Genomic DNA, 17,264 nt, shown 5'->3' on the forward strand with positions numbered 1-17,264 from the left:
AGCAGATGTGATAGAGGCTAATAGATACCACAAGAATGTGTGGAGAATGGAGGGATGTGGACCTTGTGTAGGCAGAGGGGTTGGTTTAGTAAGGTATGAAATGACCGGTTCAGTTGGTTCAGAACAACACAGTGAGCAGAAGGACCTGTTCACGGACAAGTACAGCAAGTAGAGCAGGTAAACTGGGTAAAGTGTTCCCAGTCAGAGAACAGACTGTGACGTCAGCGGATATATGTACAGTATGTGTCACCATCACAGTTCTCTCACTAAAGATATTTCACTGCTGGATAAAATGAAGTTTCCGATGTTTATAATGGATGTGGTGAATTGTACTGATCAGACTTCTCGCACCACTGAGGAAATTAAAATTATTGTAAAAGCTGCAGAAAGGTATCTCGGTGTAGCTGGTGTCCTGTGGGAAGCTGTAAATGAAGCTCTGATGGGTGGGGTATCTGTATCCCAGTCTAGTTGTGAAGGTTGTTAATGGGATTAAATATATTGCAGTGGGATGCGAGAAGTCAGATTTATAATGTTCAAAACTTTAATAAGTTTATTTCTGATTTGTCATTCAGATTCTCCCGATGTTATATGCATTGAGGAAACCTGGTATTTCCACATGCCAGTGTTTTGTTTGTGTAGAGTTATTTTGTTAGTGGTCGTGATGGGTTGGTTGATAGAGGAGTAGTGTTGCCAGTTTTATAAGGGAAGGGGCAGGGTGTGGAGTTGTGAAAGTGAATGGAACGTATGGGTAACTTGTAGTAGAAATATTAGATTCAGCAGGTAGGTGTACAAAAGTGGTTAGTTTTACAAACCTTGTGGAAAACTTTCAATTGCTTTGTGAGAAAGTATATGTAGATCTCGCTCACTAAGGGTTGTATGGTGTGGGGATTTTAACGCACATATTTCACTGTGGGGTTGGTTGTGGAATGATGGTAAGGGTTGGATTGTCGAAGAGTTTCCCAACTTGTGTGTCTGAATGGGTACGAGATTTAATGCTCATAGTAGTTCTGGAAGGAACTGCTACAGAATGTTGAGGAAGATGTGTATTTTAACAATGAAAAGTTATGTCATGTTATTCAGGAGACTGTGTTGGAAGTGATTCCCATTACAAACAGAATTAATGGGAGAAGTCCTGTACCGTAGTGGACTGAGGACCGTGCAGAGGCAATTAGGGAGAGAAATAAGGTGTTTAGGAAAGTGAAGAAGTATCAGTCTCCGAGTGACCTCATTATGTATAAAAGGGCACAGGCCGTGGTGAGGAAAGTGGAGAAGATACCGAAAAAGGTTTTCTGGAGGACATATTGTGATAATATTGTACGGAATCGGCAGGTCAGACGTCTCCGGGAAGGGATGATCTATGTTATTGTCTGATTCGACATGTGACTGGCAACTCTCTTGAGATAATATTACAATTTCTGAATTGTATTTGGAGGTTTGGCCATCTTCCTTGCTCATGGAAAATGGTTGTAGTAGTGCCTATTCTAAAACCTGGGAGAACCCCGTCTGATCCTTCTGGTTATAGGCCTATATCATTAATGTCTCATTTATGTAAACGGATGGAACGTGTGATATTTGAGCGTCTGAATTATATTTTGGAAAAGAGAGATGACTTCGCGTTTTATCAGAGTTTTTATTAGATTTCCGAAGGGTAGAATGGCATTGGATTCAGTTTTATGTTTGAAAAATGATATTAGGAAAACACAGTTAAATAAAGATGTTGTAATAGCAGTATTTTTGATATCGGATAGGCAGATGGTACTTATGGAAGGACGGACTTTTGATTAACTTTTGGAAATTGGATTGAGGGGGCGATTGTATATTTATTTTTCTGAGAGTTTTAATTTGGACATCTTGTTCGGGTACTGATGGGCACGTTGTATTCGGGTTTCTGTTAGATAGAGATTGGGACCCTACAAGACAATATTTATTATTTCACAATATGATAACTGATCATCCTGTTGAAGGTGTGTTGGGGGACTGTTGGGAACTTCACAGGAAGACTGTTTTTTTTTAAATTTTGAGCAACTGGGTTCTTATCACGCTTGAAATAATAGGTTTGTTGAATTATGCAAAATGTTCCACAGTCGCGTTCTCGGTAACCCCACTTTGTTTCTTTCAATGCCTTCAGTTGATTTTAGATACCCGATTTAATTAAGTCTGAGGATTCTGTTATGCCTGAGAATCTGTTGGTTCAGTATATATTAAGGAAAATTATTGAGATAGGTTAACCATTTTGACAGAAGGATCAAAATATAATTTAACTGGGATTGTTTATGTGGCTGTTTTGTGCCTGAATTTTTGTTAACGAGAAAGAAACGACCAACCAACCATTTATCAGGAGATACAGCAGAACAGGTTGCCATCATTTCGTCCTTACAGTGGTTGGAGGAAATTTGTCCATGTAAAGTTGTAATATGTTCAGATTCCCTCCGGTTTTCAAGAATCTTAGAAACATTGAAACATAGAAAATAGGTGCAGGAGTATGCCATTCGGCCCTTCGAGCCTGCACCGCCATTCAGTATGATCATGGCTGATCATCCAACTCAGAACCCAGTACCAGCCTTCCCCCCATACCCCCTGGTCCCTTTAGCCACAAGGGCCATATCTAACTCCCTCTTAAATATACCCAATGAACTGGCCTCAACTGTTTCCTGCGGCAGAGAATTCCATAGATTCACCACTCTCTGTGTGAAGAAGTTTTTTCCTCATCTCGGTCCTAAAAGGCTTCCCCTTTATCCTCAAACTGTGACCCCTCGTTCTGGACTTCCCCAACATCGGGAACAAACTTCCTGCATCTAGCCTGTCTAATCCCTTCAGGATTTTATATGTTTCAATAAGAACCCCCCTCAATGTTGTAAATTCCAACGAGTATAAGCCTAGTCGATCCAGTCTTTCATCATATGAAAGTCCTGCCATCCCAGGAATCAATCTGGTGAACCTTCTGGTAAAAGAGGTTGTTCTCGCAGCAGGTCAGGTTTACTGCTGGGAACTCATCAAATGTTATTTCATATTCAAAGGATGGATTTGGGGGTGTGCACTGATTTGGGGGTGCATGAAGACACGGAGAGCATTCGGGTCCTGGGGAGTCGGTAGACCAGAAGGATCTGGGAACACACGATAAGTTTAACGGAATGGGGGATTCTCAGATTCCTGTAAACAATGGATTCAGTACTGACTATGTCTGTGACTGCAGTGTGTTTGAATAATGTCTCACAGCTGCTTTCTTTGGAGCAAGATAAGGGTTAAAGTTCGCCCAGATCCACATAAGATGTCTCTGGGCTTTTCACACCTTTTGATTTTGACAAAAAGCAGTACTTGATGGAAATTAGACAGAACATTTCTTTCTTAATTCAAGCACAAATTTGACGGATTTTCTTATCTTTGTCATTAAGTTGAGGCTCCAGCAAACCAGGTAGGACATTCCTTTCTTTAATTAAGGTGGCTGGAGTGTCTAACAAATTGATTGCACTTTTGTATCAATAGTCCATTAACTTGGCTGGAATATTTATCAAACTGACTGTTCTCTGTATCAATAGTCCTTTGACGTGACCGGAATAGTTATCAAACTGATTGTCCTCTGTATCAATAATCCATTGACTTGACCGGAATGGTTATCAAACTGATTGGTTATCTGTATCGGTGGCTTTATAACTTCTAACAATTCTGACATCGGGCAGTGAACTTGTAGAATCGCCGGGGCGATGAGAAAGGGTCTCTCCCTGATGTCGGGTCCAAGTTCAGTCGCCGGCTGAGCTCGAAGGAGTAAACGTGTGAAACGATAAGTAACGATCTTTTTGTGCTGTCGTTATTTAATCCAGCAAAGTTACGTTTCCAGACCCAGTCCTTCTCCTGCATTAAGTGAAAGTTGCTGGTCTGAGAGGTTCAGATGGATCGCGATGACCAAAGTAGTTCATCGCCCTCTTGATGAACTGTCACGAAGCATTGGGCTCAGCCCAGTACTTCACGGGTGGAGCCCACCCGACCATCGAGCACATCTACTTGAAAGGCTGTCGTAGCAAATCAGCATCCATCATCAGAGATACTCACCACCCAGGCCAGGCTCTTCTCTCGCTGCTGCCATTAGGTAGAAGGTACAAGAGCCTCAGGACTCGGACCAGGTTCAGAAACAGTTACTACACCTAAACTATCAGACTCCTGAACAATACAGGATAAATGCACTGACTTGTTCATACACTGAGTTGCTCCCGAAACCTATTATCACATTGGGCCTGTCTCAGAGTTACATAAATAAGTGGTTCTCTGACTGGGACAGACACATTCTCATAGGGTATTTACAGGGTAGGGGCAGGGATGATGTCTCCCTTGGCTGGGGAGTCTCACAGACTCAAATTCCGAGTCAGCTCAGCAGGACAGAGATGAGGAGAAATTTCCTCACCCAGGGTGCAGTGAATCTTTGGAGTTTTCTCCACAAGGTTTCTAAATTCAAAGAGCAAATTTAGGGGCTCTGCGAGGCTGGGAACATTGCAGGAAGTGTCGCTGATGTCAAAGATCGGGCATGTTCTGAGTGAAAAGCAGACCAGCGTGAGGGGCCGAATGACAACGCCTGCTTCTGTTTCTTATTTTCTGAAACACGAGTTTACCTTTGCCTCTTGTACTCCCTTGGCCTTCAGCCTATCAGATTGAACGGGGGAGCGGCGAGAGCTGCAGAAATCGATCAGCAGCCGCTGCGGTTATTTCATGTTTCGTTATCTGTTCTCTGATAATAAAATGTACTTTGAACTTTGAGCTCCAGGGAAACTCCTTTGATTCTGAGAACCAACTGAGACTGACATATACTCCTCCCGGCCGCAGTCCGTCCTCAGACACACTCACAGCAAATCAGCGACCACCCCTGTGAGAACATAGAACATAGAATATTACAGCACAGTAAGGCCCTTCGACCCACAATGTTGTTCCGACCCTTAAACCTTACCTCCCATATAGACTCCACCTTAAATTCCTCCATATATTTGTCTAGTAGTGTCTTAAATTCCACTAGTGTATCTGCCTCCACCACTGAATCAGGCAGTGTATTCCACGCACCAACCACTCTAGGAGTAAAAAACCTTCCTCTAATATACCCCTTGAACTTCCTCTTGTAATGACCAGTGGTGCACTGGGGAAGAGGCGCTGGCTGTCCCCTCTATCTATTCGTTTTAATATCTTGTACAGCTCTATCATTTCTGCTCTCATCCTCCTTCTCTCCAAAGAGTAAAGCCCAGCTCCCTTAATCTCTGATCATAATGCATACTTTCTAAACCAGGCAGCATCCTGGTAAATCTCCCCTGTACCCTTTCCAATGTTTTCACATCCTTCCTATAGTGAGGCGACCAGAACTGGACACAGTACCCCAAGTGTGGCCTAACCAGAGATTTATAGAGCTGCATCATTACCTTACAACTCTTAAACTCTATCCCTCGACTTATGAAAGCTAACACTCCATAAGCTTTCTTAACTACCCTATCTACCTGTGAGCCAACTTTCAGGGATCTGTGGACATGTACCCCCAGATCACACTGCTCCTCCACACTACCAAGTATCCTGCCATTTACTTTGTACTCTACTTGGTGTTTGTCCTTCCAAACTGTACCATCTCACACTTCTCCGGATTGAACTACATCTGCCACTTCTCAGCCCATTTCTGCATCCTATCAATGTCTCTCTGCAGTCTTCAACAATCCTCTACACTATCTACACCACCACCAACCTTTGTGTGGTCTGCAAACTTGCCAACCCACCCTTCTACCCCCACATCCAGGTCGTTAATAAAAATCAAGAGAAGTGGAGATCCCAGAACAGATCCTTGTGGACACCGCTAGTCACAACCCTCCAATCCGAATGTACTCCCTCCACCACGACGCTCTGCTGTCTGACCACGTGAGAGTGAACACACTAGCACAGGGACACAATACAACCCTTAACCGGGATTGTTAGATCAACCACTGTGTCCTGATCCAGGCACGCTCCACTAACATGCCAAGACATGAGTTTGAATGCAACTACAAGAACTGGAAAATTAATACCGCTTTGATGTTAGTGCAGCGAATAAAAGAGGATATCAGTGTGGGGGTGACTAGGATTGTCAGAAAAATACGTACGTCCTTCGTGAGCTGTGAGTGCAGAATCTGATTGACGCAGGTCTTCCCGCTTATGGAACTGCAACTCTCACTTTTATTAGAGGCAGAAGAGTGTTGGAGTAGTGACAGGGGACTTTATCGTCAGAGGAACAGACAGGGAGTTTATGAACGTGACCGGGACACCCGAATGGTGTATATATATATATATATATATATATATAGAGAGAGAGAGAGAGAGAGAGAGAGAGAGAGAGAGAGAGAGAGAGAGAGAGAGAGAAGGAAGAAGAAGAAGAAGAAGAAGAAGAAGAAGAAGAAGAAACAACAACAACCAGGATGTGAAGCTGGTGCAAGGGCGGGGTTTCAGGTTCTTGGATCATTGGTGTCTCTTTTGCGGGAGGTATAACCTGCTCCAAAATGACGGGTTGTACTTGAACTCGAGGTGGAATAATATTCTCACAGAGAGGTTTTTAGAGCGGTTGGAGCGGGTTTAAACTAATTTGACAGTGATTGGTGGAGGGGGGGAGGTGGAACTTGATTGAAGGGACTGTGGATGGGACTGTTGGGAAAAAAAAAACAAGATAGCGTGCAGTCAGACTGTCAGGAATGGCGGCAGATTCTCGGACAAAAATGCAGCCAGCAGGGTGAGTATCAGTGCATTAGGGATGCAGAATGAAAAGGGGTAGCAAATACAGTCCTCAAAGTGTTATATCACAATGCACGGAGTATAAGAAATAAGGTGGATGATCTTGTTGCTCTGTTACAGATTGTCAGGTATGATGTTGTGGCGATCACTGAATTGTGGGAGAAGGATGGTTGTAGTTGGGAGCTGAATGTCGAAGGTTTCTCCTTGAGGAGATTACAAGTAGGGTAGATAAAGGAGATGTAGTAGATATTGTATATTTGTATATTTGGACTTGCAGAAGGCCTTTGAAAGGATGACAGACACGAGGCTACTAACCAAATTCAGAGCCCACAGAATTACGGAAAAGATTCTGGTATAGATTGCACATTGTCTTATTGATAGGAAGCAGGGAATGAGAATACAAGGACCCTATTTTGGTTCGTAGTCAGTGATTAGTGGTGTTCCACAGGGATTAGTGTTAGGACGTCTTTTTATGCTACGTATACCTCAATGATTTAGCTGATGGAATAGATGGCTTTGTTGCTGACATTGCAGCTGATAGCAAGATTGGTGGCAGGGCCGTCAGTGTTCAGGTAACAGGAATGTTGCACAAGGACTCGGATGAGGAGAATGGGCAAGAAAATAGAAAATTATATACAATGTTGGAAACTGCATGGTCATGTACCTTGGTAATAGACATAATTTGCAGATTTTTTTTTTTAATGAGGAGAAAATCCAAAAATATAAGGGGTAAATGGACACAAAAGTCCTTCCGCAGAACATCCTAAAGGTTTACTTGCAGGTAATGTCAGTGGTGAGGAAGGCAAATGCAATATTAACATTCAGTTCAAGGGGTTTAGAATACAAGAGCAGGGATGTGATGCTTACGGTTTATAAGGCACTGGCGAGGCCTTACCTTGCGTATTGTTAACAGTTTTCGGCTCCTCATCTGAGAAAATAAATGCCGGCATCGTAGAGGGTTCAGAGGAGGTTCACAAGGCTGATTCTGGGAATGAAAGGTTTATCATACACGGAAGGTCTGATAGCTCTGTGCCTGTACTGATGGGAATTTAAAAAGGTGGTGGTGGGGGTGGGGGAGTCTCATTGAAACCTTTCGACTGTTGAAAGGCCACGACGGAGCAGATGTGGAAAGGATGTTTCCCTTGGCGGGGGTGTTTTGGACAAGAGGGCACAACCTCAAGATAGAGGGGCGTCCATTTAAAAACAGAGAAGCAGAGAAATTTCTTTAGCCAGAGGGTGGTGAATTTGCAGAACTTGTTACCACAGGCAGCTGTGGAGTGTGTCGTTGTGTCTACTTAAGAAATAGCTCCATAGGTTGTAGATTGGATACGCCATCAAATGTTACAGGGAGAAGGCCGGGGAGTGCGGCTGAGGAAAGGGAAAAAAAGGATCAGCCTTCTGCTCCGATGTCTTCTCGTCGTGAAGTACTGTGAGACTGAGCACGAACACACCAACCAGCACTGACATCGGTCAAGTTTACACCTCGATAGAAGCACACACAGCATAACCTGCCTGGCAAGGCTCCCTCACACACATACACAAGAAGGATTGTTAGATTGTAAGCAGAGCCTTAGCAATGTATGTTGTTATTTCCCTGTGTAACCTGGAAACCATTCTCTGCAGACACAGTCATTTATTTATTGAAACAACTCAATGACATCAGACATGTTTCGGCGTGGGAGCGCGCGCGCGCGCACACACACACACACACACACACACACACACACACACACACACACACACATACGCACACACACACACACACACACACACACACACACACACACACACACACACACACACACACAGGCAGAGTAACACACCCAGACATACGATCAGAGTGTGACACACAGTCAAAGAAAGAGGCACAAATTCCCATTTCAGAATGATAATTGACGTCCTTACCCAGTCTGTCTGTGCGCTGAGCTGTCCTCTGACGTGACGTCACATTAACAGTTCACAGACAGACTCCAGGGTGAGATTCCTCAGGAGGATGATCTGGGAAGGGTTTTAGCAGAGTTGAACCCACGTCCCACTTCATCCATCTGCAATACAAAGAAGTCTCCTTGAACATGTCCCGTTTCTGTATGCTTGTCCATATCCCTTTGATCATTTCCCATCTAAATTTCTTTTTATATAGCTTAATTATACCTGTTTCTACAGTTTCTGCCGACAAGAAATTCCATATATTCACCTCCCTCTCTGTGAGAAAGTTACCCTATAGATCCCCCTCACCTTACATCTGAGTTCTCCGGTTCTCTACTCTCATGTTCTAGGAAAAATACTGGCTCCTTATCTAAGCCCTTTATGATTTTATTTACGTCGATAAAAAGTGTCATCCCTCAACATCCTACATCCAGGGAATTAGCCCCAGCTTATCTACTCATTCCGTTTAACCCAAATCCTCCAGTCCTTGTAACACCACCCTGAAGCTTCCTATCCAATGTAATTACACCCTTCCCAGCGAAATGCAGAAAACACCGCAAGTCTGGTCAACCATCGACATCAAAGGCCTTGCTTCGGTTCCTGTGGACAGTGTCGGATAGGCTGATGAACACAGGACTGAAGGTGTTATATTTGAATGCACCAGTATACGGAATAAGGTAGATGATATTTTAGCGCAGGTCGAGTTTGCAAGGTACAGCATTGTTGGCATTTCTGAGTTGTGGCTGGAAGGGAGATCATGGGTTGAAGTTCAACATCCAGGGACACACCTTGCACTCAAAGGACAGGCAGGTAGGCAGAGGTACTGGGAGGCTCTGTTGGAAAAAAAAATCAAATCCTGAGAGGGAGGTGACATCTGGAAGATGTAGAATCTTTGTGGGTAGAGTGAAGAAACTGCAGCGGTTATAAGACCCCCATGGGAGTCATAAACAGGCCTCCAAATAGTAATCACGAAGAATTCTGCCGATGCCGGAAATTCAAGCAAAACACACCGAAGTTCCTGGTGAACGCAGCAGGCCAGGCAACATCTCTTCCTGGAGATGCTGCCTGGCCTGTTGCATTCACCAGCAACTTTGGTGTGTGTTCCTCCAAATAGTAGGCAGCATTTGGGATAAAAATTACACCAGCAGATAGAAAAGGCTTGTAAAACGGGCAAGGGACGATAGGAATGAGATTTCAATCTGCGGGTAGATTGTGAAAATCAGATTGGTGCTGCAATCCAAGAGAGGGAATTTATAAAATGCCTGCAAGATGGGGTTTCCAAAGAGCGTCTGGTTGCGTCCACTAGGAGAAAGGCAATTTTTGAGCCAGATTTGTTTAATGAACCAGATTTGATTAGGAAGCTTAAGGTAAGGGAACCTTCAGAAAGCAGTGACATTAAAATGAACGAATTTACTCCACAGTTCGAGAGGGAGAAGATGAAGCCAAATGTATCAGTATTAGAGTAGAATAAGTGGAATTACAGAGGTATGAGGGATGAGCGAACCATAGCAGATTGGAAAGGGACACAAACAGGGATGATAGCAGGACAACAAAGACTGGAGTTCCTAGGGGAGATTTCTAAGACGGCGGATAGATACATCTCAAAGATGAAAAAGTATTCTGAAGGGAATATGGGAATACGATGTTGAATAAGTTAAGTCAAATTCAGCATTAAAGCAAAAGAGAGGGCATACAATATAGCAAAAAGTAGCAGGAAGTTGGAGGATAGGGAAAGTTTTGATAACCAACAGAAAGCAACATAGAAGCCATAAGGAGCGAAGAGATGAGGGAAAGCTAGCCAACAACACGTAAGAGTATACAATAAGCTTTTACCCCCAATAAATTAAAAGTAAAAGTGAGGGGCGAGTGGATATTGGAGCTCTAGAAAGTGACACTGATGCACTGGGGAGGTAGAATTGGAGACAAAGACATGGCAGAGGTACTTATTCAGTATGTTGTGTCAGTCCTCAATGTGGACGATACTAGCTGTATGTCAAAAATGTGAGAGCGTCAGGAGACAGAAATGACAGTCGTTGCTATTACTATGGAGAAAGTGCGTAGGAAGATGAAAGGTCTGATGGTTGTTACATGACCTGGACCAGATGGACTACGCCCCAGTGTATGGAAAGAGGTTGCTAAAGAGAATGCGGATGCAGTAGTAATAATCTTTCAAGAATCACTAGATTCTGGAATCATTCAAGATGACTGGAAAATTACAATGGTCACTTCACTCTTTAAGAAGGGAGAGTGAATGGCGAAAGGAAATTATAGCTGAGTTAGTCTGACTTCAGTGCAATAGTTGGCATGGATGCAGTGTGCTTGGGAAGATGTTGAAGTCCAGTACTAAGGATGAGCTTTTGGGTATCTGGGGACATATGAAAAATTCGGCTAAAGACACCATTGATTGCTTTCAGGGGAAACTTGCCTGGCAAATCTGTTGCAATTCTTGAGGAACTGAAAGGCATGGTAGACAAAGAATGATTCGGAGGACAGAATTGATGCATTTGTGGCAGGATTGCAGATGATATGAAGATTGATGAAGAGGAAAGTAGTGTTGCGGAAGCTCAGAGTCTGGGGAAGGAGAGAGACAGATCTGGAAAATGGACAAAGAAGTGATAGATGGAGTATAGTGTAGGGTAGTCGTGCATGCACTTTGGTAGAAGAAATAAAGTCACAGACTATTTTGTAAACAGGTAAAATATTCAAAATCAGATGTGCATGAGAATTTGAGTGTCCTTGTGCAGTATTCCCTGAAGGATTCATTGATTCACTAAGTCAGTGTTAAGATCGGCAAACTCAATGTTAGCATTCATTTCGAGAAGATTAGAACACAGGAACCAATATGTAATGCTGCGTGATTATAGGGCATTGGTCTGACCACACGGAGTATTTTGAGCAGTTTTGCACCCCTTAAACTGCGAAAGATGTGCTGCCATTGGAGAGGGAGCAGGGGAGATTCACAAGAATGAATCTGGAAATAAATGCATTAACATATTAGGAGCGTTTGATGTTTCTGTGCCTCTACCCGCCTGGTGTTTAGAATAACGGCTGATTTATTGTCCTTCTCAACAATTTTCGTCTGCTTCCTCCCCGTAAATTTTGACGCCATGACTAACCAACAATCTATCAATTTCTGCTTTAAAAAATAAAACGCAAGAAATCTGCAGATGCTGCTGATACAAACAACACAGATCCTAAAGAAGGGTCTGGCCTCATGTCCTTAAAACCTATCTTGGTAGAATTGATGTTGGGAGGATGTTTCCTAAATTGGATTCATCAGAGCATAAACCGGCACAGCGTCCGACAAGAGGATGTCCATTTAGAACAGAGATGAGGAGGAATTCATTTAGCCACATGAGAGTGAATCTGCCACAGGAAGCTGTGGAGGCCAAATAATTGAGTATGTTTAAAGCGGAACAACACACACAAAATGCCGCAGGATCTTAGCAGGCCAGGAAACGTCTGTGGAAAAGAGTCGACGTTTCGGGCCGAGACCCTTCATCAGGACCAGTGCTGCTTGGATCTCCAGCATCTGCAGTTTATTTCGTGTTTGAAATTTAAAGCAGTAGATAAGTGCTTGATTAGTCGGGGGGTCAAAACGCTACGGGGAGGAGGCGAGAGGTTAGAGTTGAGTGCAGGTCGGTGGGACTAGGTGAGAGTAAGCTTTCGGTGCGGACTAGAAGGGTCGCGATGGCCTGTTTCCGTGCTGTAATTGTTATATGGTTACATGGACAATAAATCAGCCGTGATGGAGATACAGCGCAGACATAATGGTCTGTTTGGCTGAATTCTGATCCTATAACATTTGATCATATGTCTTCCGCACTGTGCGGGTCAATCCCATCTGTCATCACCAGTAGCTATTCAATCAGCGTTGTGAGACGGGATTTTTTTCCGTGCGCAACTCCGTGCATACTGTCCTTAATCAGTCTTTGCCTTTCCAAATGCTGTTTGATCCTCTCCCTCCGTCAGACACATTCCCACCACTGGTGCTAGTCTCAGCGGCCTGGAGTTCCTTGGCTTGACCAGTCCTTCATAAATAAAGGCAACACCTGAGCCACCCTCCAGTCTTCCAGCAGTTCGGCTGAAATGTGGTGAAATGTGCCTGAAATTCCTTACCCTGTCCCAATGAAGGGTTGCAGCGATGTGGCTGTGTGAAAGGATCCTCACCTCCCATCTTTGTCCCTGAAACCTGTCTGGACAGAGTTGATGTCGGGAGGATGTTTCCTCTAGCTGGTGAGTCTAGGACCAGAGGGCACAGCCCTCGACTACAGGGATGTCCATTTAGAACAGTGATGAGTAGCAATTTCTTTCCCCACAGTATAGTGAATCTGCCACAGGCAGCAGTGGAGGCCAACGAATCGAGTATATTTAAAGCGCAGCCACACACACACACAAAATGCTGGACGAAATTAGCAGGCCAGGAAGCATCTTTGGAAAAGAGTAGGGTCGACAGTTCGGGCTGAAACCCTTCATCAGGACCTGTATTGCTTAAGGCTCCCTACAAATTCTTCCCCTGTCCTAATGACGGTCTGCGGGTGATGGGATTCTGCGAAAGGGGAAAAAAGGATCCTCATCTCCATCTTTGTCCCCCTCCACCATCTCGTTACCTCTACACACACAGATCATCCACAGGCTTTCCACCTCTCCCACACCTGGTTCTGGTACAATATCCCATTCATCTCTCCCCGACTGGTTCCCATTATCACCTCCTTTACTGTCTCGAACCTTCACACTCCCCCACTTCACACTTCACACTGGCGAGTGAACAGGAGCCCGTGCCAGGGAAAAGGCAAGCCCTTGCCGGCTGGCTCTCCCGTCCATTCTGCTCTCCAATGTCCGCTTGCTGAGGGAATCGGGCCTGCAGTCCCCTGGTGCTAGTGGCCGGATGTGGAGACGCGTAAGCCCTGTCCGAGGAGGCAGAACCGAGGTGAGCGGGCAGGAGTCCGTGCCAGGAAAAAGCAAGCCCTTGCCGGCTGCCTCTCCCGTCCATTCTGCTCTCCAATGGACATTAAATTGGACTACATCCGACTCCAAAGAAATACTCGGCCGGAGTACAGAAACGGATGGAATCCTGGACGCCACCATTCAGCTGTTCATTTATGTAACAGTTCCCCCCCCCCCAAGACATCGGACTACCAACCTACTACCAACTGTTTATGTAACAGTTTCCCCCCCTCCCCAAGCCATCGGACTACCAACCTACTGCTCTCCGCTGTGCCTATTGTCTTGTTTATTATTTATCGTAATACCTGCACTGTTCTGGGTACTTTATGCAGTTTTGGGTAGGTCTGTAGTCTAGTGCAGTTTTTGTGTTGCTTTATGTAGTTCAGTGTAGTTTTTGTATTGCTTCATGTAGCCCGTTGTCGCGTTTTTACTGTGTACTGTACCCGCAGTTATGGTCGAAATGACAATAAAATGCGACTTGACTTTCCTTGAAATCAATGTTAACATTGCACGAAGAGCCTGTTCCTGTGCTGAACTGTGCTATGTTCTCTGTACCCTGTTCAGAAGAATGAGAGGAAATCTCAGGGAACACAAAACATTTTCAGGTCTCAACAGGCAGGATGCAAAGAGGATGTTGCTCTTGTCTGAGGAGTCAAGGGTCAGGGGTCACGGTCTCTTTGGAATTCCCTGTTCTGTTGGTTGGGGGTGCGGTGGTGGGTTGGTTCTCTCAGTCATTCAGTTCATTTCGAGGTGCATAAGATGATGAGAGGTATTGACCAGAGGCTTTTCCCAGGCTGGAATTGATAACATGGGGAGGCATAGTTTTAAGGTGCTTGGAAATAATTATCGAGGGGATGTCAGGGGTAGGTTTTTCACCTGGTGGGTGCGTGGAATGCACTGCCGGCAGTGGTTGTGGAAGCCGGTAAAATAGGATCTTTTAAGAGCCTTTTAGAAAGGTACAGGGAGCTTAGAAAAATAGAGGGCTATGCGCTTGGAAATGTCTAGGCAGCCTCTACAGTAGGTTGTATGGTCATTAAGGGCCAAAGGGCCTGCAATGTGCTGTAAATGTCCATGTTCTACGTCACAGAGCCTTCGCCGTACAACATAGAAGCTGCCCTTCGATCCATCACCTCTATGCTGACCTATTTACCCATCAATATTCATCGGTTTGGGTGGCATTAGGTCAGTCGCCATCCGTGCCTGGCCTGTTAAAGTGTCTGTCCATGTGTCTCTTAAACACAGAGGACTAGAGGCCTGTGACCTGCAGAGGTCGGTGCTGGGGCCGCGGTTGTTTGTAGTTTTGTGAGTGACGCTAAAAATCATTGTGTTGCGGACACGGAAGACGGTTCTCCAAGTTTACAAAGAGCCCTTGCTCAACTGTAGAGGTGGGTACAGTTAAAGTATTTTAAAATACATCTTGACAGGTACATGGATAATGGGAAATGGGACGATCTCATTAAATCAAGTTGGTCGGCACGATCAAGTTGGGCCGAAGAGCCGCTGTGACCGCCTTTTTAAATCCATCCAGTATTCACTCACCCACTTCCCATCTGAATCCAACCCAACACACATAGTTTCTATGGCTATCTCCCCTATTTTTTTTTGACTATTCTTAAGAAAGTATGTCAACCTGAAACGTAGACTCACAATTTCTCTCCACACTCTGTCAACACTCACTCCACATTCGCTCCATCTCTCTCCACACTCGCTCCACTCTCTCCACACTCTCTCCATCTCTCTCCACGCTCTCTCAACACTCTCCATCTCTCTCCATCTCTCTCCACGCTCCCTCCACACTCTCTCCATCTCTCTCCATCTCTCTCCATCTCTCTCCACCTCTCTCCACGCTCTCTCCACGCTCTCTCCACACTCTCTCCATCTCTCTCCACGCTCTCTCAACACTCTCCATCTCTCTCCATCTCTCTCCACGCTCCCTCCACACTCTCTCCATCTCTCTCTCCATCGCTCTCTCCATCGCTCTCTCCATCGTTCTCTCCACGCTCTCCATCTCTCTCCACACTCTCTCCACACTCTCTCCACACTCTTTCCACACTCTCTCCAGCTCTCTCCTCTCTCTCCATCTCTCTCCACACTCTCTCCAAAATCTCTCTCCACGCTCTCTCCACGCTCTCTCCATCTCCTCCACGCTCTCTCCACGCTCTCTCCATCTCTCTCCACACTCTCTCCATCTCTCTCCACACTCTCTCCAAAATCTCTCTCCAGTTCTCTCCACGCTCGTTCCACTCTCTCTCCACCCTCTCTCCACCTCTCTCCACCCTCTCTCCACCTCTCTCCACTCTCTCTCCACTCTCTCTCCATCTCTCTCCAGCTCTCTCCACACTCTCTCCATCTCTCTCCATCTCTCTCCACACTCTCTCCATCTGACTTGCAGAGGTCGTCCATAATTTGTTGTCTGTTGATCAGGAAGGCTCTGCTGTCCGTCCCAGAGGACGGACCTCGGGAATATACTGGTTGTCCATCCGTTATCGTTGGGTAAAAGCCCCGGACAGTTTAGTGCTGGCCACCGCACTGCCCGAGAGGCCGCGCTTCCCGAGTCTCCTCCAAGTCCCGGTAAATGCGGCATCACTTTTAACATTTAAGAAAAGCTTGGACAGGTACATGGATGAGAGGTGGATGGAAGGATATGGTCTAGGTGCAGGTCAGTGGGACTAGGCAGATAAATAGTTCGGCACAGTCAAGAAGGGCCAAAGAGCCTGTTTCTGTGCTGTAATGTACTATGGTTCTATGGCTCTATGTCCGTGCCGTCTGTAATGGAAGGCCCGGTCTTCCTGACTCTGGACACGGGCAAGACGTTGACTTTTTTTTTCTCAAAATAGATTTTGTTCACCATAAAAATATTCACAAGGATAAACCGTGCAATGTCTTTACCCAATGAATTTACATTCATTATCTGGGCGGTATTTAGTGTTTTTTTTTTTACATTCGTTAAAATGGATAGGACTGTTGTCGCACATGTGGCCCCCTGGGGTGGTCTACTACTACAATAACTGAGAAGCTTCCTCACTCAACCCGGCCCCTTGCTGTCCAGTAGTCGAGGAACCCTATAGTTTCAATAGTATCCCTGCAGCCTGGAATGTGCCAGCTGGCAGCATTCCTGTCCGACAGGAATTTCCAACCTTTTTTTCCTGCCATGGACCAATACCTTTTACCGCGCATCCCATCCGCATCTTGGGAACCCTTGCTCTACGGACATCTCGATGTAATGGCACAACAATTCGTTTCGGGAGCCTTTCGCCTAGTTGATGATTTTCCAGCAGCACTTGATGTCTGTTTTTCTGTGCGTCCTGTGAGCCTCTGTCACACAGCTGCTGTGGCACAGGCCCTTGCATCTTTCTCCACATATCTTCGCCAGTCCTCAGTCCTCAAAGGGGTGAGTGACCGACTGATCTCCACAGCAGTAATTTCGCAGCAGCGCGCTGTGGGAGTGATCTCCGGGCATGCAGCAAGGATCAGACTGGGAGGGCCCCTCTCGCCGCCGGACAGGTAAGGTCTTGGTGCCTGTTGGTAAGATCTGGTGATGAGGCATTCTGCCAGATGGTCTGGACTGTCTGCTCAGGGAAACACCCCACTGTGTCTATCCAATCCTTCTCCTGAAGTAGTTGCAGGACATTCCGTGCTGACCACTGCCTGGTTGTTCTTGTGGTCAAAGC

Source organism: Mobula birostris, chromosome 20 (assembly GCF_030028105.1).
Source record: "Mobula birostris isolate sMobBir1 chromosome 20, sMobBir1.hap1, whole genome shotgun sequence".
NCBI lineage: Eukaryota > Metazoa > Chordata > Chondrichthyes > Myliobatiformes > Myliobatidae > Mobula > Mobula birostris.